A 25,537-nucleotide genomic window follows, 5' to 3' on the forward strand; every position below is an offset into this window, starting at 1 on the left:
GATATACTTCCATTAACCATGGGCAGGCATACCCCTTCTTGAGGGAAGTCTAGTGGCTGGAGGAGTGGACTAACTTTGGCTTTGAGCTCTCTCCTGACAATGAACTCATACAACCCTTTTGAATTTACTCTGATAATTGTAAATGAATGGCAGAGAATTACTAAGTCATCTTTCAGGGACCATTAGCAGGCTTGACTCATTGACATCAGTATTGCCTGTAAGGTTTTAGAATATCACAAGCTGTTTAAGGAACATATAACAGCAATAGGGATGTGAGGGAGCAGAAGGAGTAGCACTGCTCCACAAAGGATGAGCTGGGAGCTGACATTGGCACAGGTTGTGCTCTCATCCACAGCTCTTGCTGCTCATAGTAACAGACTATCCTGAAGTCTCAAAATTAGGTATGTTCTTTGTCAATCTGAATTTCTACCTGTTGGCAGCCGATGGCCATTTTTTCTCATGACAAAAATTGCCTCTTCTTGAAGTTTCTTTTTGAACTTTTTGTTGTTCTCATCCCTGGTTTGTTTTGTGTTTTGCTGTTGCTTTTGTTTTGGGGTAGGGTTTTTGTGCGTTTGTGGTTTTTTAAATTAAGAACAATGGTATCAGTTCCTTTTTATCACTACTCAAAATGCCTTATCTGCTCTGTGGCATTTGCTCATTTTACAGCCACATCACAGCAGTTACACCTAATTAGCCCATGATTGACTAGCGCACGCTATTTTGTTCTCTGTCCTTTTCAATAGATGCAAACACAGTGTATAATGGAAATTGTTGTGATTATTCACTAAGCACATGACCTTGAAGCTCATGTAGTTACATACATCCATTTCTATTAGCTCACTCCTCAAAATTCTTCCTTGCCTTCCTTATTCTGATCCTCTGCTGTATTGATGATGCCTCTCAGCTTTGTGTCAACAGCTAATTTAATTTACGTGTTCTTCCTGTTTATGTAAAGGTCACTAATGAAAAATTAGGCAATGTGTGTCAAGAGGAATCCCTGATGTTTTGTATTAGTACCCTCTTCTCACAGGGTCAGTTGATAAATTCATAGAAAAATTGAGGTTAGGAGAGACTTCTAGAGGTCCATTAGTCCCTTGTTCAAAGCAGCACTGATATCAAAGCTAGATCAGGTTGCTCAACCCATTAAATCCCTTTTCGAGATGTCAACAGTTGTTCAATTTCTGTCTAATTTCTTGGGAAATCCTGAATCTTTAAAGTTCCCTTTTTTTTTTTGGTCATCTTTTCTATATTAAAACCAGTTCTCATTTGGCAGTATATTTAGATGTTTACCAAAATACAACAATCATAGGTCCGTGCTGCTTAATTTCTCTGGAAGTGAAATATTTTTATTGACTTCCCTTTTGCTACTAATTCTGAATATCTAAAATGGGGCTTTGGCCTGTCCAGTGATATGGAGGTTTCTTTCATATTTTCATTTTCTCTAGGCATTATAAGAATTCAAGAAATGGAAAGATGGGTCTTTGAGATCTCAAACTACTCTAATTTCTTCCCTCAATCCAGTCATGTGACACAAAACTGCAATTTCCATTTCTATATTATTAATTATTCTCTCTCCTTTCTACAAATGCTACAGTCATACAACCTGTCCTTAAATGAAATTTCCTGTTGCCACACAGAAGACGAGGTTTCCCATTCTTGAGATTCTTTGTAAGTCAGCTGGAACCTACTAGGAACCTAACACCCATGTACAAGTGTTAGCCAAATACATAATTTCTCAAACTTCCCTGAAGTTCAATGTTTTGGCAGAATATCAAGTACCTATTTCAGGATTACAGGATCATTTCAGAGAAAATATCCACACTGGAAAAAAGAACAAAAAAGAGCCTTTCTGACCACTATCCAACAGAGTCAATGGATAATAAAGTTTGTAGTTTGGACTGTGCTTCCTGCTGACCACTGAAGCATTTGCCAGTGTATCAGGCCAGTTCTTCCACTAGTGTAAACCTCCACAGCAGATGAAATTCATGCCTATCAGCAGCCAAGCAAAAGTGCCACTAAATGCAGGCCAAACTGTAATTGCTGTGTACTGCTAGTGAGAGTTCAGACAGCTTGAAAGAACAGAAATGAGACCAGAAGACTTTCATCTTTATGTCACTGATGCAACTAAATGTAGAATAGATCAGTGATGATCAAAGTCTTTTGAAGATGCTTCATAAGAAACTGGTGGTGCAAGTTGCACTGTTTTACTTGAAGATATGAGGGCAAAGTTACAGTGGCAGAACCTGGTCAGATTTAATCCTACTTGGTGACATCAGGAGTAGGGTTTTTTTAAGATAAAGATCATAAACTACGTGCAAAGTAGGAGTAATAATGTGTATTAAATGGAATGAGAACATGACTTTCTCCTCTTAGATGTGTAGCCCAAATTTTTAAGAAATGTAGTTTGAACTTGACATCAAACGTAGATTTTATGGGTCATTCATGAAACTCACGTTTACTAGTATTATCCTTATTGATGTTAGAATTCTGCTTTTGGTGGTCCAATGCCAGCCTTTTGGATGTCCATTTTTCTAAGAGCTGCAGCGTGGATCACAATCCCTTGGAGCCACCGGAGCCACCAGAGCCAGCAGAGGTGGTTAAAGCCCAAATTCCACTGCAATACCAATTTAGAAGGAGCCGAGAACTGAGAGAAACAGGAATTTTGACTCTGCCATAGGGCTGGGGCAGAGCAGAAATATCTCCCAGCACAGAAGTAGGAGGTAAGCTCGTTCCTACTTGCTGAATCATCTGCTTGCTTAATGCCAAAACCAGGCAGGCAGACAAAGCACTACAAAAATGGTAGAAAGTAATATGGAAAAAAACTACTACAAATGTGATGAAAATTACTGGAAACTGGGTGCAATCACAGACATGGAGGCAATGGAGCATTTGATCAGACAGTATTTTTGCCTAAATAGCAATCACCCAGGAAACAGAATTAGCTTACTGTTTTCTACACAGCTAGAGGTGCCTATGCACCAGCACGCACAAAACGGGATCCATGAATGCCTTTAGCCATCAGGCAGGAGTGAAAGAGCATTCGAACACTGGGTCTTGGGGTAAGAAAACAGGTACAACGTCAAACTATGTCAAACATTTCTTCAATGGATATTTTGTTCTAAATCAAAGCATACTGCCAACTAATAAGGTAAACACAATATAGTTCAGTTAGGAAGTAGGTTAAAGCAGCTGTTCATTTACTTTCTCAGTGTCAGGAACAGGAACTCGGCAAGTTCCTTGAACTCGGCATTCTCTTTTCTTTCAGCTTTATATACATGCCTTCACAATCTCCTGCTACTTTTTTTTTTCCCTACATACTGCAGGCAATAACTATGAAACTCTTTAATTTAACAGTATGTTCTTTGTCCTGCAATTGTTCCTGTTTTGCAACCGCATAGATTATATGTACGGGCCTGTAGGAATAGTCAAACAGTTAATAAGGGTAGGGTTTGGCATGCTTCACTATGTACAAATTCTACAATCAAGTCCTGACAGGAAAGCTCTGTATCTTCTGTGGTTCCCAGTCCTGACTAAAATATGCAAAATATCACTACTGGGAATGATACCTATTTCCCAGAAGGCTGCAATACCAGTTTTTTCTTATCAATGCATCATTGAAGCGTATTTTGTTTACAGTTTACACCATTTATTTTCCCAGGCATATTAGGTTTTCAGGAGTGATCCATGGCTCATTGTGCCTGTCAAACGTACAGAGGTGCTATTTCAAATTTCATTACACCCTTAATGCAGTATAAATGAAAGAACTAAAGAGAGACCTGTACCAGATAACTGCATTAACCCCTGAGGTTAAATGTCCATCCACATGATTCCTTGGATCTTATGGTTTTCTCATAGGTCCCTTTACCTGGGGGTAGTGTACATCCTTCAAGCAGGCAGAAATGCACTGTGCAACAGGTGCCACAGCACAGGGGTACCACAGTCAGGATGAGAAGGTGTGCTCTGCAGAGCAACTGTACAAACTCAATTGCTGATCCTGCTGATGAGACGAGAACAAGAGTGAAATCCAGCATGTTCCTCTAGAGGTATGTCAAGAGCAGCAGGAATACAAGAAGAGGAACACAGTAAACAGAAACCACTTTATTTGTATCTAGTAAAGTAAACAGTCATCAGTGTGAACACATATAGAGCCCAGATCTGGAAGGTAATAAAATATCTTTGCATAATTCCTTTTTAGCCAAGAAAGGTATTTAAAACCCTTAATGTGGGCCTCAGCCTTGAACTTGGAGACTTACTGAAGCAGAATCTGAAGACAAAATTCAAATATGAATTTTCTTCTCTTTAAAAATTGCCTTTTAGAGGTAGAACCTCAAAAGACTTGGAATTCTTACTCTGACCTCAAAAGACTTTAAAAAAATAGTTGCTTACTTAAACCACTGGAATGCACAGGAGCAAGTTTTCTCATGAGGTTCATGGTCAGCATAAAACCAGAAAGGAAGAAAAACCAGTCAAACATTTTAGACTGCTACAAGGCAGAGATTTAAGTTTTAAAGAAATATGAAAAAATGATTGTTTGGCTATGCTGTTGCTCATATTTCAGATGAGAACCCAGTTCCAAATTCAGCAAGACTAGGTCCCATCTCGTTGTCTGCCAAGGTCTATCCAACCTGCTGACCAGGGTGAACGTGGCCTTTCAAAGGAGAAAAGTGCTTTCCTATGATTCAGTGGCCTCTAATTCTGGCCGAGCTTGGAGAAACACCCTTACTGATTTTCTCTACTAGCATTTAGTTAGCTTTGGAGCTCATTATGTTTCCTGGCCAGTTTTCCATGTATATAGGGCCATCTGCCCTGAAAATCATAAGCACCAAGGAGCACTCTTCATTCTGCTCTCAGTAAAAGCTCTCTAAAATAAACACTCTAAGGAGAAGCAGTGAGAAAAGAGGAGCAGCCTAGAGAAAACAGAAAAAGAGATTAACATAAAAGTTAAAATAGGTGGGAACAAGAGAGAGACACCTCACCACAGAGTTCATGAACCATCAGAAGTGATTGTGCAATGCTGTTCTGAAGTCCAGCCAAGGAGAAGGATCAAAGTTCTCTTCTTTATAGCAGCAATTGGAGACCCAAGCTCTCCCAGTTTCCTTTTGCTTTAGGGACAAGTCCTGCCCACCATGGAAGTCTTCTCCAGGAGCTAACCAAGTCAGCACACTCTTGGCAGTTTTTCTGTACGAGGGATGAAGAGGACAATTCAGGGTGTTCTGTATGTATATGTTGTATTCAGCAGGTCCTCTGCCCGTGAAATACAAGAGGGTGGACAGGAGTAACCAGCTCACCTCTCTCCCTGTGATTTGAGTGTGTGTGTCTGATATGGGACTTGCACAGATGCCATGTGCTCCTGAATCTTTGCCACCTGTTGGGAGACCAAGTCTCCACCCCTGTGCTAAGCCTTCTCCCCTTTGGGCTTGGCAAAGGACATGTATTTCTCTTGTAACGAGTCTCCAAGAACGCAGAAAAGCAGCATCTATGTGCAGGGCCATATCTCCCAACTTCCCTAGACCTGCTCCCTAATTAAGCCTGCTTCACTCCTATGCCCCAGGTAGTCTAGGGTCATTAAGCCAGAGCTAGCTACTGTTCTTGCCAAAAATGCGTTCCTTTGCTCCAGGGGCCATAGACAGTAGCAGAAAGTTACGCCTCCTGGCTAACAGTGTTTTATTCAGTATGGACTATTGTTCTAGCTAGTGGTGTTTAAAGACTTAGCTTTCCTCTCACCAAAACTTGTTTTCCTCTGGATAGATCTGTTACATAAATGAGCATATTTGCCCATAGCACCACAAGAGACAGATATTTTTACTTTTCATTCACATCATTACTAGAGATGAGCACTTTTCCCATTGTGCACAAGGATTGTAATGATACTCAGAATCAGGCTAACAAAATCATCCATGATTCCTTTAAAAACAATGTCTCTATGGTATATCTATATCTATATCTATATCTGTATCTATATGCATTTACTGGCCCCTCAAAGGTCCTAAGAATAGGAAGTAAGCAAGTACTGCCCTTAGTGTTTTCCATCTAGAAGGCGAATCAAAAGGAACCAAATTACAGATATAAACAGTAGACCTTATCTACTTATATTGTTTGGCTACCTTCCAAATTCTTAAACATAACAATCCCAACAGTTAGAAATACTGTTATCTGTAAAGTGCCATGAACATTTATGGTGCTATATAAATGCATATTATTAATTAGTAACTACAATACTTAATGCCAACATTTTAAACATTTACATGAGCGGCCTCATGAATGACTGCACTGATCATTTTCCCCCAGCTCACAGTAAAATCAGCAAAACCAGTGAACCACAGCCAAAGACCTTTCTGGACATGACACAGTCTGGGGGACAGCTTTCCCTCTCCCCACATCCCTCCCTATTCTGTACTCCTTCAACCATCTGTCTTTGAGTCCTTGATGCTCCTGTTGCTCAAAATCTGGCCCCAGTCACAGGCCACAAGAGCCTGGTTACCAGGTGTGCTGAGCCCTGAGATGTGACTCAGTTCCAGCGCCCACAGTTTCTCCCTGAAGGAAGTTGTGATCAGTGGTGTAGGCAGTGATCAGAAACCTATTTATGCAAATTATTGTTTATTTAGTACTAAGAACAAAGTGTCAGAGACAAAAGGATTTCAGAACAAGTGGGCTTAAAAATCTTTCTGTCCCCCAAAGCTACTGTGCAAAGTAGAACTCTTAATTTCTTGAAACTTGCTCTTTCTCCAGCTAGTACTTCTCACAGCAGTCAGTCTCCTAAGAGAGTGTTTACTTTGAGCCATATACTTAGACCCTCATCCTTAGCATTCAGAGTAAAGCACTCCCATCTGAAGCTGTATCAGTGATAATCAACAATCTGTTGTATTCACGTGTTAATGCATTAGTGGAATTTGATCCTGCCTGGCGGAGTCAATAGTGAAATGCTGAATTCATGAGAATACTTTGTTGACTGACAAATTTACAGTGTGAAAAATGTTGCACAAGGCTACAGAGCACAAATTCATCTGCTAGATCGTGGACTATTTTCTTTTCTACCATTTGCCTTCACTTGAGCTGTATTGTCCCACAGCCTCTATATCTTCATCTATTTTATAAACTGACCAGCAGCAAATCATCCACCAAATTCTCACCCAAGACCAAATTCTAGGTAGGAGATCCTACACTAAGCAGGACAAAGAGGAAGACCATGCTAAGACATCTTCCTTGCAAACTGAGGTTCAAAATGGTCCCTGTTACCCAAGTGATTCTGTTTTGCCTAGAGGCATAGAGCACGGGTTTGCCCTGAGTACTGACTCTCCATTTTTCCAGGCTCTTCATCCTGTTCACACCACGGCTTTCCTTATTACACACAAATCCAGCCCCTCACTGAACAGAGCTTTTTCACAAAGAGCCCTTTCAAACTCTGCAGCAGCCCACTAGGGAGGCCTTCATGGTAAGACAGGTAGTCTAGCAAAGCCCCAGAGAAAAATGTTAACTACTATCAAGGAATTTGGCCACAGGATCAATAAATGGTGGAAGAGGGAAACTTGAAAAGATCAGAGGTGTGTAATGAAGAAAGAAAAGAGAGTCCTGAGAGGACCAGAGGGCTCCAACCTAGAGCCAGGCTCAAAGGTCTTTTCCAGCCTAGTTAATTTTGTGATTCTGTGATTCTATGGTTCTGTGATCCTGTGTGATTTTGGCATAGCCTTTGCCTGCTGACTGTACCAACCCTACAGCCTGTCTGTGCAGCATAAGGAGGCTATGAAGACCCTTTCCTTCTGTTCCCACCAAGCTTTGTGTCCGTGGTTCCTCTCCACCACCTCCTCCTTGACATCATTCCTCTTGGGCTGTTTGTTTCCCCCTCATGCCTGAGGCCCCAAATTTTCCACATCATTCAAGGGCCATTTGTATCAGGCCCTTGACAGGCACTGCCTGTTTAAGTGGAGAAGAAACGGGAGGGAAAGTAAAAGATGCATAATAAATCACAATGAACTCACAGGATTTTGATTGTGCAAGTAAGAGGAGTGTTCAGTCAACAGAGCCTGTAAAGTTATGATATCATGGCAAATTGAAGAGAGTGGATACATCTTTCCCTATTCCCAGTGTAACCCGGATTTGTCCTGGAACAAAATGTCTCCCTAACATTGTCAGCTCAAGGTAATATTTGTACAGTCATGAAGTGTCATGCAGATTGCATGATGGAGTTGCGTAAGACAACTTTAATGGAGTCAGCTTTTTCTGAGATGTAATACATATATGTCAGGTTAATTTTAGCTAGATGAAAGGTAGATTTTTAAGAGCTCCTTCCTCCTGTGATGGTAAATGTTAACACTTAGCAGACTGATCATTAATAAGATATAATTATATATAATAATGGGGTTATATAAATACTGCAAGTAAAAAGATGGGGAAACCCAGGGCAATGGCAAGTAGGAGTCCCAGAGATTTAGGCTGGTGTAGAGACAACGACATAGTGACAAGCAAAGTGCAGTGCATTGAGAAGACCCTGGGGCAAAAGGACATTTGTCTAATTTCAAGATATTCTCTGCAGATATTATTGCCTCTTTTTTTTCTGCCTAAAAATATACTTTGTTCCATGTAACAGGATTTGTGAAAAGACAGTAGAAACAATAGGCAAAATTTTGACAGTAAATTTTGAGGAGAACCATGAGAAAGTAAAAAGGAACTTCTTCCAGGAGGAAACAGATAAAAATAGGATGCTCAAATAGTCAGAAAAGGCACTGAGTTCTGGACAACTGTGACCTGCACAGTGTAACCACGAGACAGAATGGATAAGGAGTCATTTTGCCAGGATCTCTTATGGTGTGTTTAGATGGCATAATATGATTCCAACACATTTCTCAGATGCCTGAGCATATTTATCCTGGCCACTGTATGCTAATCACCTACATATTTACTATAGGCCCTCAGCCCAAACTATAGATACAGCAATTCCAGCCTACACTTCTCCTGAAAGCAGACAAGGTCCTTTTAAAATAATGTTGACACACATAGTGCCTAACTCCAACCATAGTCAGCAAAATGTTCTAGAGACTAGTCAGCAAATATTCTGGAGACAGTATTCAGAAAATAAAAAAAAAACCCCTTGGGTTAGTATTCAAAATTCAGCCTAGGCTTTGGAAAGAAGGCAAAGAAAACAAAGGAAACAAAGGAATAAATTAAGAAACAAGGAAAGACTAGAAAGACAAAAAAAGGGGGAAAAAGGGAAAAAAAAAAGAAAAACAATAGAAAAGGAAAAAGAAATCTTCAGGTGGAGAAAAGGAAGTGTTCTAATCCTTTTCTGTCTCCAGGATTAATAATTTCAAAGTCAGTCTCAAATTTATGGAAGCTTTGAAAGCTCATTACTTTTTTTGTCAGCCAGTGGCCTCCAGTTTTGACTATACTGATCTGACAAGGGCGTGAAATTCTTGTTTGGAGGTCCCCCAAATTCTTGACTTTCAGGGTCATTATGGCAATAATGTAATTTATGGCAATAAAGTAACTCAGGGCTGTATCCTTTTTAATCCCCAGTGCAGTTTAATCTCTTATGCAGTTAACCATATACCTCAGAGATATTGTACCTCAAAAATAAATCCTGGAGGATTTGCACCCAGAGATATCTGGCACAAAATTAGATGTGGAGCAGCGCAGGAGAAGAGGCTAAGAGGAACAAGAACAAATTGAGTGGGAGAAGGGGGTCAGAGGCAAGACACCTACCCAGCATGGGGGTAGGAGGAGGGAGATTATCTGGTGCAGAGCCAGTTCTTGTTCTGTTACACACCTATTATGCATGGTGCTGCTGACCTAAAGAGGATCTTTTGGTTTGAATGTTTTTATTTATCTGTTACAGGTAGGCCAAAATTCTACATGTGGAAATTTCTCCTGTGGCCAGTGCCACATCAGACTGATGGTTTGAGGAGAGTAGGTGCATCTTTAGATAGGTGTAAAGCTCTGTACAGCCTTTCCACCCCTTCTTCACTGGGACAGCCCTGTTGGCAGTAGTCTGGTTGGCTGTAACCCTGTAACCTACCCCTCAATTTCTCCCAAGGAAGTGTTATTCCTACTGTGTAGTACTCTTTTTTTTTGTTAGCTTACTCAGCTCCAGAATTTCTTCCTTGCCTAGACCCTTTGTCTGTGAACTCTCACTCCTCTGCCCCTAATCAAAATGTCATCTCAATAAATGTTTACCCTGTCTTGGTTATTATTATGTCTTGGTTACTGGTGAAATATTTCAGTATGTAAACAGTGTTCTCAAAACAAATTGTCTTCCAAAAGCATAAATACATGCTCTTTTCTTCCAACTCTGTCTGCTAGAATATCCACTCAGCAAAATACCTTGTTACTGTGTAAAAAATTGTTATCATACAAATAAACACATTTCTTTGTGGGCAATAGCAAATGTTCCTGTCTTACGTGTCTGTACACAAGGAGAGGATTTTAGCTTTCATTTCTACCATTTATGTTCTTTTACTCTTTCTACTGTTTAACAGATTGATCTATCATCTATCTATCAATCATCTATCTATCTATCTATGTGTCCTCTTTTAGCTTTAAAAGAAACCAGGTTTATGGTAAATTCCCTGACACCTGTACCATCTAGGGAGCTTCTCCATCCCCTGAAATATGTCTTTAGGCATGTCCTAAAGGATTTTAGTCCCTGCTTCTTTCAACAACACACCTTCTTTGGAAAACTAAGTGCTTGACATACTTCTAACCCAGTACTTGTTTTCACACCATGGTTAAAAGTGTTGCAATTTGGAGCTTATTATTTTTCCTACACATGATATGCAAATATATACTGCAACGAAGATAAACACTTACTTTTCACCACAACACCCCCTGTTTTAATGCCAGTCTTTTCAGCAACGCCACTGCTCATGTACCGGTGCCAAGTGTAAATTTAGTTAATGAATGGACTGCCTTAGGTAGACACCCCTGGAGTGCTCTGCTGCAGTGAAGTCTATGAGGAATGCCTGGGGATAGTCTGCCCTGAGCCCAATTCACACATTTTCCTGCCTCTGAACTTTTTAGAGATATATTGCATTCTCCATCAGGTTCAGGCTACCAAATCACCATCTGCTCACTATAAAAGTCATAGTGGACTCAGATTTCATTTGGTTGGCAAATTCAAAACAGCCTTGTTGGGTTAATTCTGAGTCTTTCATTAGTCTCTGTCAAAGTTTTATTATGACTTCTGTGTATCTTGGTTTCTCACAAAGAGTTCCACTGAAGCTTCCTCCCAGACAGTTCTTCAGCATTAGATTAAAGTCACAATCTGTTCTACAATTAAATTTTCCTTTGTCAGTCAAATGCTAAAAACTCTTTTTTCTCTGAGTTCCAATTTTGGCATTTGAATTCTATACACTTAAAATTTTTATAGTGCAATTTCATACCTATAGTCCTCCACTTGAATTATCTGAAAGCGTTTAAATGTAGCAAGGATACCCTAGTCTGTTTTCATTTACTTCATTTTCTTTGAGCCTTTGCTTGCAGATAGAAAGTTAAGTATTATCCAAACTTCTCTAATCATCTTCTGTCTTTCCAAAGAGTTTCCATTTCAGTTGAAAAATACTTGGTTATGCCATTAAGATTATTTCTCTCTCTATGCTTGTCCTCCTCGTAGCATTTGCTGTCCAGCCATCTTTGCTTCTTCCTCTGACCCAATTCAAATTGCTTCCTCATCAGAGGTGATTTATTTCTACAGAGTTTCTCCCCATGACTCCCTGTGTATGGGATCACAAAGCACTTTAAAGATGAAATTCCCAATAAGGCAACAGTCACTTAAACCTGACAGACATGGTTTTGAAGTTTGTTCATTAATGTTCACTAATCCCCCACTAGCTCATGTCAAGAGAATATCTAGAGAACAAGGGTCAACCTCTGCAATATCACATTGTGATTATTGCATTTGGGACTTAAATGGGATTTTTTTAATATCTGAATTGTGACATGGTAAAAGAGGCCACCTTTGGGTAGCAGTTTTAGAAAGTAATTATGAGGCTGGCTGTCAATGAGATAAAAATAGTTGCAGACAGCTCTTTTATATGCAGGAAAAAGTCAATTTACGTGAACAAACAGATTAAACATCATAATCTTGCACAGGCCATGAGCAGGAGCACTGCTGTTTTATCACAACAAAAACAGGGAAGAAGAGGCCTTAGGAGTCAACTGCTCCAAAACTGCTTTGGGCGATGCATTTGAAGCCAAAGTTACATGATGTCCCATTCCTGAATGGTGGTATTTTTCTGTATTTGTTTATTTAAACAAATAATTGCCAAATTTGAGCCCTGCCAGAGAACAGCATGCAAAAGAACCCTCCCAAACCTGGCTCCACAGGGCAGGATAGATTTTGATCTATCACCATATCCCAACAGTCAGTGATGTTCCTGTAACACACTCCCTTCCTTCTCTCTGTTTGATGTTTTCCAAGGTGCTCATAGCATTTGGATCCTTTTTGGAATCACAGGGTGTTTAATGTACCAACCACGGGAATACATTTTGTTATGAATTTCCCTGCCCATTTATAGAATATATATACTGTCTGTTCTTGTAGTGTTAACAGGCTTCCTCAATAAATTAAAAAATAAATGTAGAAAAACAAAGCATTATCCTTCAATGACTTAATAAGATTTTGCATCATCATCACCATTATTATTATTATTATTAAAGTATCTCAGCAACAGAATAATAAAATTACACTGATGTGAGCAATTCACACAGCTTTGATTAAGGATGTGTCAGCACTTTCCTACATGAATCCTTCTTTTTGGTGGAATGAGAAGGAGTGGGAAAGAGATAAAAATCGCCTGCTGTAATTCTTTGTGGGCTGCTCTATAGCAGATGATGTTTTAACAGAGGAGCCGCTTTTTATTAATCTAGCTTTACAGAATAAATTAACCTGAAACATTTATGATCCTTATTTTTAGGACTGTCTTTACATTTAATTTGCAGGCCCCAGTGACTGCCTGACAGGTCAGTTAGTTTGGGGGCTGCAAGTCTGAGGGCATGTTTACTGATGGCCTGTGTGAAGTCATGGAAACCAGCATGATTTAGAGGTGGGATCAGGGTTTGCCCACAGCCATGTTCACTCATATCCATCTAAATCCAGGACAGAGTAAATCCTTCAGGGCAAAGTCTGTCACTTTAAACCACTGGTGCTCTAATACAGGCATAACAAAAACCTGTATAGGTGGAAAGTAAAGTCTGAAGTGGGTTCTGAGTTACACCATCCGTCTTCAGCTGCCTGACTTATCTGCCCTGATGTCTAAGAAGTAGACATTGGCTCTAGTAAAATAGCTCAGACACCCAGACTTCCCAACACAAGCAAGAACGAGATCAGACACCTCCTGAGGGCAATTCAGGGCTCCTGAATGGAGCTAAGCCAAGAGTTTTCTTGAGATCCTGGGTAGGAAATGGTTCCAGTGAGGGGAGGAGGACGCCTTAATCCAGGCCAAAAAAAAAGCAGCAAAAGTTCTAGAGCATTGATGCCTCTTCTGAGAGTAGTGAAGAAAAAAACCCAATTAAAAAAAACAAAACAAAAAAACAAACCCCAAAACAATAACAAAATGTCCTGAAGAAGAGACTCCATCCACTTTTCATATGGTAGTCTGATGGTTAAAGTACACTCCTAGGAATGGAGGGTCCAAGACCCGCTTCAACTTGGGGGGCTTCAGGCCTTCTTCTCCCACCTCTCCAAGGCATGGTCTGATCACCAGCCTCCAAAGCAAGCTGATGGCTTGCACATCTCCTGTCCACATGGCGCAGATGGCCCATCCAGAATGGCAACATGAAGCAAGCAAACAAGAAATAGTGTGACTTTGCAGCCATGTGGGTGAATTGTGGAATCCTTGGAAGTGTTCAAGGTGAGGCTGGATGGGGTTTTGAACGACCTGGTCTAGTGAAGATGTCCCTGCCCATGGCAGTGGGGTAGGAAGTAGATGATCGTTATGGTTCCTCCCAACCCAAACCATCCTAGGATTCTATGAAGTGTGCTATTGGGAGAAGAAAAACCTGATTTGGGCTTATTATGTTCTGACCCTACTTTCTACTGGGTAGTCTGTCAATAAAACCCATGAATAATCTGGGTTGTGAGTTAGTTAATCTTGCTGATTGGCAAACCTAGTTAAAGGTTCATGGAGTAAAATATATTGCAAGGCAAGTAAGGGTGCCAGTGGTTTGTCTGTTAGCATTTAGCATTTATATTAACTCCTAGTGGTAACAGATGAAGAGCCTGTGTCTATGCCAGTAAAATAAACAGTCCCACGGAGTGTTGCTGGACACCAGAAGTCCATCATCTCTACCATTTGATTATTGAACAGCTTGTGGCACATTTCTGGCCTGTGACAAGTAAAACATTCCTAGATTTAGAACAGCCCACTGCCTACTTCCAACAGGCAGCCTGGATGCAACCACCCCCTCTCTTAGAAAGGAAAAGAGTTTAATAACAGGGGATCCATGCCAGCATATTGTAGTAGGCAGGATTTTAGTGCTAGAGGTGTTTCCAGCAGGACTTTTTCAGTGTGCAAGACACTGTACAAACAATTAATAGGTTGTCTCTGAATAGGCAGAGACTCTGTTCTTAAACAGGCTCCAGTTCAGCTGTGTTCTAATAGTTCTCAATTTACAGATGGCTCTTCAAAATAAATTTCACGTGCTGGATTGCAGCAATCTTCTGTGCCTATGAAACAGTCATGCAGTAAAAAGAGCTCATGAAAAAATGGATCACTGTAATGTGTCCTTTTAAAAGGAAAAGGGTGGAAATTCAAGATGAACAGATATTGCCTTGGAAGAACACAATTGCAGCGGCTGCCCCACATGCAGTGCTGCCAGTAAGGATGGACATCTTAAAACCACAGTCTGAATTACTCTTCTGTACTGAGTGGTGTGTTATTACATATGCAACAGAGCTTGTGGGCAACACAGAGGAATCATGGAAGTATTTTAAGCAGTGGTTTTCACAATTTATGGCTGTGACAGATACAAAGCTAATGAACAACATAGGGAAAGTGACCTTAACTCTTTCATAGATACTGATCCAAGACTTTTTTGGCAGAGAAAGGAGTCTTTTCCCTAAGCCTCTATGAAGATTTGAGGTAAAAAATTTCTTAGGGGTAACAACAAAAAAGTACTTATTTTTACCTTGCATATAAGAAGGAAAATATTAACACATACTTAAAGTCCAGGAGTGGAGTCTCAGTAAGGAACAGAAGGCAGTTGTTTCAAAAATCCGTGTACCTACACTTTGACAGGTAAATACACATCCTGATTTTCAGGAGGGTTTTCGCTGGCCTGCAGGGCCAAAATCTGATTTACAGAGCAGATGATTTGGTCCATCACAGCTTCCCAGATGACTCTGGGGATCTAAAGGGATCCCATGGCTCAGAGTCTACAGGCAGAGTCACGCAGCTTATCAGTGAAAAATCATAGTACAGATCCTTCTAAAGAGGGCCATTGAAGACATAAATAATTGGATATACAAGTGGAAGGACAGACGAGAAGGAGCACAGTGCTTGGGAGCTGGCAAGGAAAGCTTTGTGAGATATGCAGGGACTGCCACAGTGTTGGGTTACCTGACCCAGAGATGTCTCATCTCTGACAAAAAAATCCCGTTTTTTATGAACCCAACCACATGTTGCATTTCAAGAGAGTAAAATACACAACTGCTGTATTCCTCCAAGCTGCATAAAATGTGAAAAAGAAAACACACAACAATACAGGTGTTTTTTCCATTGGCTGGTAATATTAGTCTCAGTTGAGTAACTAGCAGGTCAACTTCTCACTTTTAGCATCCATTAGTAGCATCATTGTAGTATTTTCATCTGAAAAGCAATTGTTTTCAGCAACAGACATTGGTCTGGTCTCTTTAATATCAGTAGCAAGCATAGAAAGAGTTCATAGATTTAAAACTGCCTCTCTGAATGTGGCAAACCATACCTAGGATACCGCCCTAAATAAAAAAGATGAATGTCCTGAAGCATATGATAGACTCATTTCCCATGCTGAGAAGATGCAATCTTCACTCGAAGAGGAAGAGGATTTTGTTTTCTTTGTTTTTGTTCCAAGTGACATAGTAACATCTACCTGAAAGCAGGCAGTAATTGCGACTGATACATATCAGGGTAAGTAACATTATACAACAGGATTTGACGCAGCACAGAGGAAACTCGGTCATTTTGTTAAGAGCTGGGTGGTTACCAAAAATGCGTACAATAATTTAGGGGCAGGATTCTTGTCTGGCCCTATGTCCTTCCAGATAACTGTGTTACAGAACAGTTAGTTGCACCCAGAATTGTGCAGACTGTGGACTTTTTAATTCTTTTTAATTCAAAGGCTGAACTTTAATGTTTTGCACAGTTGTCTCACATCAACCCCAAATGTATTTGCCTGTGTAATTGCTTAATAAAATCAAATAACTAAGTATCACTGGGAGGAGGGGTGTTGTAAGACTAAGACATCTTGTTCTACTTGAAACAAAACCTTTTACTTCGTTTTACTAATATTTTACTTACATTTTATTTCATGTTCTTAGTTTTACATTTTTTTCCAATTTTCTAATTTTCATTTGTTTTAAACTGAAAAATCCAAATGTTTCAATCACCTCTAAATCTCTTTGTTTTCTTGCTCAGCTGAAACTAATCCACAGATTTAATTTTAATTTTAAAATAAATTCTGTAACTCTACAGCAAGGTATGTTTTTGGGGGACAGATTCACAAGCCATCCTATGCAGTCCCATCCATGGTCCTGAGGCTTTGGAGATGGCAAAGCCTTGCAGGGTGTGAGACAGCTGAGGGATGGGAAGGACTTGGAGCAGCTGGTGCCCAGTCCATGAAGCAGCAACCCCCAGGTCCCATCACAGTGTGCTGCAGCCCTCAGGATTGCTCTCCCTGCAGCGAGAGCAGCTTGCCAGACTCATCCCTGTTGTGGTGTTTGGGCAGATTCCTGTTTCTGAGGAAAGAGCTTGATGGTACAAGTCTCTTCCTTCTCCTGACCATTGCTTTTATAAATGCCTACATTTCGCAATGAATTCTGAATTATCTTCTAAAATTATACATGGCATCTCTTATCTGGCACTGATGTCAGCATAGCACACGTTTGCCACAGGAACCTGAAGAACACTCTGAACTCCGACAAGGGGAAAATCATCTTATTTCAGTGTTAATGTCAAACCTGCAGCAGTTATGTGGTTTCTACAGGTGGCTGCCAGATGAAACAGCTGCCTCCCTCTCTCCTGCAAGCTTGGATGCAACTCCCCAAGATTCACCAGGATCTAATCACCTGGGGCCATCCAAGGAGGATCCAAATATCCCAAGGCTTTCTTTGCAGTCCATCACTCAGCCCACCTACTGGCTGAAATTCCCTGGAGACAGAGGAGGCAAGCCCAGACCTTCCTGTGCTTCTTCCTCCTGTCACTCCTCCTGAACCAGCAAGAAAATATTCTTTAAAAACTCAAATATGTTTCAATGCTCAGCTACAACAAAATCACCCCTGTTGTCACAAGCCTGGGGCAGGCTTCAAAGAGGACTTCAGTAGTCCCCACACAGAAATGGCATCCTTTGAAATAAAAACATAGAAAACACCTTAGGTAGTAATTTTGATATTTTACAACCATTTCAGTCATCTGTTCTGCATCATTTTTTTATGTCAATTAGCTAGAAGTAGATAGTCCTGACAGACGGTGATGGTTCCTGAAACAGACTGGTCCCTCGAGTATTTCATGCATAGTTCTGTGGTTCTGTCTGACTTCTGGTACATTCAAAACACTTAAATGAATGAGGAAAATGCTGTTTCGACATTTGCTTTTAACATATTTCTTTGAAACAATAAATTTTTTTAAGGGTGGGGACAGACCCCTTTGTTCTCTGTTTACACAGCACCTCTTTCAGTGTTGCTACATACATGAGGTGGCTCCACTTACTACTGGTCTCATTTACTATTTGAGTTTGTGTTTGATGATGATCTTTTAGTGCATTTAACATGCCTTGATATGGACTACACTGTTCTATTATCATTTACTACTCCATCCATGCAGTAATAGCATATCATCTCATTTAAACAGGACTATCTCAACCAAAAGGTGCCAAAATTTTAATGCAGAAATAGGGGATTAACCACATAAGGGAGAAAACAAGGTTTAAAACACCAAAAGATCATTACAGATAATTTTAGGACTGCCAGAAGTGAAGAACTTTCTTCAATTGAACACTTTCATGTTGTGCAGTCACTCGTGTAGAAACAAAGAATATGTAACTAAATATAGTGAATAAACCTTGAGTAGGTTCCCAGTTGTGAAAGCTGACAAACACCTCCAGATCCTTACATTCACAAGTTACATGTTTTTATTCTTCACCAGAACCAACAAGTTATGGTCAAAAACATGAAAAAAAAAGGAACAAAATAATAAAAAAATTCTAGGCTTCATGCTGTGACAAATTTGTAAATTCTAGTTTTTAAGGGCACAAGAGTCCATCTGCAATCACCTGAACAGATCCTTTACACACCACAGGATTTCTCTAGACTAATTTCTGATTGAGGTCCAGTTGTGAAAATAGAGCTGTTCACAACTGTTTTAAATCTGCTTTACCATTATTTGCAAATCACTTAAAAGTTCCCAGCAGTATTCCCTGAAATAGAAGAAATTCAGAGCTACTGCTAGATCAGCTTTTTTTGTAATGTTCTTGGAGCAGCCCATGTATCTGCAGCAGTCCTCCAAATACAGCAGGTAAAAATTAATAAGCTGTGTCAAAGGAGGTTTACAAAACTGAAGAGGGACTTTTCACAAGGGCTTGCAGTGATAGACAAGGGGCAGTGTCCTTAAGCTGAAGAAGGGCAGGTTTAGACTAGATATTAGGAAGAAATGTTTTACTGTGAGGATGGTGAGGGACTGGAACAGGTTGCCCAGAGAGATTGTGGGTTCCCCATTCCTGGAAGTGTTCAAGACCAGACTGGATGGGGCTCTGAATAACCTCGTCTAGTGGAAGATTCCCTGCCCACTACAGTGAGGTTAGAACTAGATGATCTTTAAGGTCTCTTCCAGCCCAAACCATCCAATTATTCTATGATTCTATATCTTCTATTTTAATTAAAAGATCCTAATGATGGACTATCCACAACAATCTTAGGAAGCTTTGTCTCTTCTTGAATTACTACCACTGTTAGAAATATGTCCATTATTTTCAGTTTTAAATTTGTCTAGTGTCAATATTCAGGCTTCAAATCCCATCAAACATTTGAATGCTGGATTGAAAAGCTCTTTGTTTTCAAATACTGCTCCCCATGTTCATCACCACTACTGTGCATGTGATCAATCGATAATGTAACCTTCCATGTATAAACAGATGAAATGTGCAAGACATAAAAAGTGCTCAGTGTCTACTGATCACCCATTGTTAAAAGGGGTTTTCAAGAAAAAACCTGAACACAAATCCATCAATACCTTCACTGAGCCCTGTGCTCCATTGCTTGGTAGTTTGCCAAGAATGTGTTAACATACCTGTTTCCATATGAGCAATAACTCCTGTGATGGGAGTGTTTGAAATGTCCTGACAGGAAAGCTTGAACTGCAGCCAAAGGAAGCTTTCACTTCCAAAAGGCTGGGATTTGTGAGCTCCTGTGGTGAATTTAGTTACACATGGTGAGCCGTTCAGACTTGTCACCCATCAGATAATGAAAGCAAATGAGGAGTCCCAGTCAGCACTAGGGCCAACCTCCAACATTTGGAAAAACATCTAAACTCCCTCCAAATTTCTGATGGGATTGGAGGCAGGAGGTATGTCCACAGCAAGGGTGTCAATTGGAGGCCCATTTCTACATTAGACTTTTTGAAGTTACCAGGAAATGCAAATAGGCATGAAGCAGAGTACGTGATTCGTGTTACGGTCAACATTTGCATAACGCAGTTACGCACGTCTGTGTGCATGGGTGTATAGCAAGCACAGCTAATAGTCTGTAATTATGCCTTGGAAAATACACACTCCAAGGAATTTCCAAAGAGTCTGACCTGGCAGAAAATGCAGTCCCAGGAGATCTGCAGCAGTTTGCTGAGAAAATCCCAACATACAGTGGAGCTGCATGGTAAGAACTGGGCCGGTCAGATAAATCTGATGGGACTCTGCTTTTTCCCTGATTGAACATGCATACAATAACCCCTTGGCGCATGTACAAATTTTTAATTTGGGTTCCTCAGATATGGCCATATGCAACACTGACTTTCAAAAATGTCTCTGCCAGTAAAAATCAGCTGCTAAAGTATTCCTGGAAAGTAAAGTGGCACAATCCTTAAACAAAAGGGAATTAATTAAAAAAATACCCCTGTGCCTGGCAATGGCCACCTTTATAAAAAATGCTGAGATGCTCTCACAAAAAAAAATCTGAATTTTATTTGGTCTCTAGAAATTTCCTTAGCTTTACAATGTGAAAACAAAAGCTGATTCTCTGCTTATATGTGTCTACTTTTTACAAGGGTATGTGGTGATAGACAAGGGGTAATGGCTTCAAAGTGGAAGAGAGATGATCTATATTAGATATTAGGAAGATATTCTTTACCCAGAGGTGTTGAGGCACTGGGACAGGTTGCCCAGAGAAGTTGTGGATACCCCCTCCCTGGAAGAGTTCAAGGCCAGTTTGGATAGGGCTTTCAACATCCAGGTCCAGTGGAAGAAGTTGCTGCCATGGCAGGGTGGTTGGAACCAGATGGTCTTTAAGGTCCCCTCCATTACAAACCTTTCTATGGTTCTATACTATTTCTTAAAAGCATGATAATAAAGCTGTAGTAAAATATTCTGCCACTGATGTGGCTGCTCTGTAAATGCCTGTCACTACTGACTTTAATTTTACCTGAGCAAGTCTTTGGGTTATAAAAGAATCTAAAAATACACCGAATTTTTCCCTTTTTGCTTATAGTGAACTAGATTCTTTATTAGAATAAGAAAACAGTATCACCCTTAAATCTATAGGGTTTTTTTATTTTTACTCCGTTTTAGAGTTTTGATGTAGAATAATTCCCAGACCCTTTCTGTTCCCTAAGTTACCCCCACACTGATGTCTTTCTCTCATGCTTTCCAGACAGCCAGGTTTTACTTCCGTCAGGACTTATGATTTCTCAAGCCTTCTTCATTTTGACAGGATTTTGTTTAAATCTGTGGACCTTTTCCTGGATATTTCATCCCAGATACAAGTTAATTTCATGTAATGCAGTAGACATCTTAACAAGTCTTCTATATCTGAGAATAAGTGGCTATTTTTGTATTTTTCATCTTGGAAATTATAGGTATTAAGATATCATTAAGGCGGGTAAACCTAGTGACCAGGCAGAGCAAGGAAGGAGCTTGTTTTACTCTCGGATGTGTAGCGGTGTTGCAGCAAGTGAGCGAGAAGACACATAAACACACAAACCACCCCACAATCCATGATGTGCATGATGTAGGAGGGAGAGCTGAGCTCTCTGAAGGATGGAGTGTTAAGCAGGGGGCTGGAGACCAAGGATCTGATCCATGGATCAGAAGCAGCTGTCTTCATTATCTCTGTGCTCCTGCTTTACTGCAACTGGCTCCAAGGAAGTCACAACTTCTGCATGCCAAAGTGACTGATGGGTTGAAGCAATTTGCAGTGTGCCATCAGCTAATGAGGAGAGAATAACTGTCTTGGACCATTTAATGACAATATTATGGCTGACTTTATAAAATCTGAGTTTTGAGGAGAAAAAAGCCGAATACAATCATCATTGGTGTACTGCCCTTGTCTTCGAAATGTCACATTTCTCTTCAGCAGTAATTGTGTCTTTTTTTTTTTTTCTTTTCCAGAACAGACAGACTAAAAAATATTTTTCTGGTGCTCTAGATGTTCTTACAGACAGATATTTCCAGATTGTTCTCACAAGAACTGTTGAGACCCCCTTCTTTTGTTGTTTAATTTTGTCATCTGTACCATTTTTTTCTGCTTTTTGCTCTGCCCCAGATTTTTAATGTTGCCAAACTTGTGTATGTCTGCAAAATATTCCTGTCTGATGAAGACTGAGCTACTTACATTATTTTTATGTTAAAACTCATTCAATTTGCACAGAACAGTGACTGTGGAAATAAGCATCCTTTTGTTTAATGAGTCAACATTAGGCCTTTATATATTTAGTTGCTCTGTGTTTGAAGATAATGAAAGAAAAGTGTATCATGACAGACGATCTTGACTTCCTTAGGGATAGGGGGCTCTGAAAGATTAATTTGATACAGCATACAACATTCATTACAGAATGAACTGCACCTTTTTAGTCTCTGGCTTGGCGAAGTTGGAGGAATTAATTTATTTTTAATCCTTATTATATGTCTCAGACACCTAGTATACTGAATACAACTTCCTTCCCATGACAGCTGCACAGGAATAATTAAACATACCAGAAAATACACAGAAATGTACACAAATTCACTGAAAACAAATGGAGTAACAGTTGTTTTTACTCTTAATATAGTCTCTTACTTCATGATGTGATAAGGTGACATGATGCTTCCTCACTGTGTTTCTCTCTTTGTGGAGTTAATAATTTTTGATATGGGTCTTGTGTATCAACAATACTTTTAGCTGATTATCCTGTAACCAAATGGAATTTGTTGTTATTATTGAAAAGCCTACCTTTTTTTGTATTAGACACCTTTTCTGCAAGGTCAGGTGAGCGTCAGCATGACAAAGAGTTCCCAGAGTGGATTGCACAGCACCAGATGAAAATATGCAAAGAACTTTGGCATCTCTGGTACACTGGATACACAGAACGAGAAGAAGCCATTGCAAAGAAGGTAGCCCATTGCCTGGAAAGGTTTGTTAGCACATTTCAAGTCGGTGTGAAACTGTGATTCACCTTCATTAGCTTGTGCCCAGAGGGGGACTCAGCACTGCTGAACCACAGTGGTTATCCATTTAGGGATATGTGTCTGCATTGCACAAAGGTGTGACTTGCTAGACTAGAAACCACAGGCTATGACAGGCCAAACTCTCAGGTTATATCTCATTCTAATCAAAAGTATGATGGAAGTGCATGCCGACATAACCAACTGAGCTTTCAACACTTTCATTTGCCTTCAGAAAAAGATCCAGCACAAATTTTGTGAGATTTGGACAGACCTTCCCTCCAAAGTCTCAAGAGCAAGACTTTTCCTGCAAAATTTACAATGGAAGGTGCAATGCCTCTTTCCTGGAAAATCTCCAGCCAAAATGTGCAGACTCTAAAGATCACAGATAGGCTCATGGATGCAAATATGAACCTCTCAAAAATGTGATTCTGCTCCTAATAAGTTCAGACTCACCTCTAATTCAGATGAAAGCTTCACCTTAGGGTGTTTATCCAAATTACATTGCAGTGACAGTTATTCAGTGTCATAAGAGTTTTGCATTTACCTTTTATATTAAAAAAGGAGCAAATATCTCTTTTGCATATACCTTTTATGTTGGAAAGGATCTTCAAGATAACATTGCTAACTATTGCAGCACCAGTTCAAAGCCCAGCTGACAGCCTACTACAAACACAGAAAAGCTGTAGCCTTTTGAAAATAAATGACAGTGTAAACAGACAAGACAAACACAGTTGTGGGAGTAGAGCATTAGCAAAGATGTGACCTGCAGGGCCATATTGGACAGGAACAGAGAGGATGAGACTCTAGGAACAAAGTCCATTGAAGTCAAAGTGTTTTCACACAGTGTTCCATGACATCAGGATTTTGGCCCAGATGGATCTAGAAAAAATGGAGTGTCCAATATTTACTCCACTCTTTCAAGGCTGAGGAGCATAATGGCTTTAGAATTTCTGTGTTCTTCATTTGTTCTGATTAGGCAAACCAGAAGCTATGTAAAGTAAAAGAGACAGCAAGCCAGTTAGTGTACACCAGTGGATGCATGCCAATGTATTTCTGTTGATTTCTACTTTGTTGCCCAAAATTGTATGTCCCAAGATTCTCAGTCAGCAAGTCCATAATGCCAGTGAATCAGGTGTTATGAACTTTGAGGTTTCAGTATTACCAGCTAAAAATGATAACTCCTTCAACTCCAAGAGCATTTAAGGACCTTTTACCTTGCTACTTATATTTGAAGTTTTAGGATTGATTTAAGCTATATTGTCAAGCTCTTCTCCATAAAAAACCCCAAGCCAACAACCTGAACCATATTTAGAAATGTGAGATTCTTACCTCCTGCGGAATTTCAGTATCCTGGCCTTGAAGAGAAAATTGAAATGTCACAAAGTGGAGAAATGGCAGCTGCCCTGATGAGGCAGGGGAGCTCAGTAAAGCAGTAACAGCAGTGGAAGATTCTACATTGAGTAGAAATAGAGCAGGAAGATCACAGGTTTGGTTTTGGCACCAGGAGCGGTTTAGGAGTTCTCTGATGTCCTAAGGCTGAATCAGCTGCCCATGTGAGCAACCAAGTCCTTCTTCCCAAACACCTTCCTTAATCCTCTTCCTTTGCTGAAACATTTGATTTGGTGCAAGTTTGTCAAGAAAACTGAAGAAACTTCACATACAATTTAGAGATTTTTGCTTTTCCTGTTTTTTTTGCTGGGAAACAAGGCTTATGCTAACTTTTTGAAAGCATTTTGATGACAATTCTATGATTCTATGATTTTGTCCAGCTTCACCCAAATCTGATACTAGGGTAGAGTTCTTAATGGAAATTACTTTTTACAAGAGGCCTGTACAAAACATATATTGAGGTTGCATGTAGCCTAGAAAATCACTTTTTCAGTCCACCACATTCAGAGGAACATGGCATTTATTTCAGGTTGTTTTTTAAAGTGTTGGCTGTTCAGTCACCCATGCAGATCTTGATGATTTGTAACATCTGTTGTCTTTTCCGGAAAAAAATGGAATGGAGAAAAAAGTATTGTGGCTCAATCAAAGGCCACTTCATTGGTCTGCTACTTGTGGAACTTTGAACTACCATCTTCCATGTGTTACAGTCAGCAGAATGCTAAAATATCCAACTATGACACACACAACTTTTCTCCTAACTGCTTGAGTCCACTTGCAGAATGAAAGGGCAAATTAGCATCTCCATGAGCCTTATGAGACCTAAGATACATAGACAATAAAAAAGAACATTGCGTGGTAACAAAAATTAAGCATTTGTCTATTCAGAGATCACTGTATTCTACAGTGCAGCAATTTCACTCGGGATCAGGTGCCTCAGGCTATGTGGTTGCTGGGTAAAAAGCAACTCCACACCTTATGAAAGCATGTAACCTTGTATGACAAATGGGAAATTATTACACAATAATTATATGCTCTTGCAAGACCTGGTTGCTGGTACCTATCATTCCAAAGTATATCTTCTAAGATTGCTATCAGGTGGCTCACACTATAACAGTCCCTCCACTTGTGCCCTCCCTTTGAAACCTGCAGTGTGAGGATTTTCACTAGCCTTTCTCCACAGACTCTCTTCAAAGGATCTCAAAGCACCTGCAGAAGACTCTAGTGCCTGCCAGCTGGCTGAACTGGGTGTAAAGGACACAACTGAGGTTTCAAAGATCTGTCTCCATATCTTCTCTTTCCTCTCTAACATTGAAAAAAATATTTCTGTTTGAGCTTT

At 40.0% G+C, this 25,537-nt stretch overlaps 1 long non-coding RNA gene across 2 annotated transcripts in view; it reads right to left on the reverse strand.

The window, feature by feature from the left end:
- The window catches only part of LOC120411780, a 52,037-nt gene extending 26,982 nt beyond the window's left edge, over window positions 1-25,055 (reverse strand). The window contains exons 1-3 of one of the 2 annotated variants that reach the window (XR_005604297.1): window positions 24,142-25,055; window positions 4,977-5,178; window positions 3,866-3,994 (exon numbers count right to left, since the gene is read on the reverse strand). This is a non-coding gene — a long non-coding RNA (uncharacterized LOC120411780). Of the gene's footprint in view, window positions 1-3,865; window positions 3,998-4,976; window positions 5,179-24,141 lie in introns of both variants that reach the window. The other variant, XR_005604298.1, reaches the window with a different exon arrangement.
- Window positions 25,056-25,537: the final 482 nt, after the last annotated feature.

Source organism: Corvus cornix, chromosome 2, assembly GCF_000738735.6.
Source record: "Corvus cornix cornix isolate S_Up_H32 chromosome 2, ASM73873v5, whole genome shotgun sequence".
Classification (NCBI taxonomy): domain Eukaryota; kingdom Metazoa; phylum Chordata; class Aves; order Passeriformes; family Corvidae; genus Corvus; species Corvus cornix.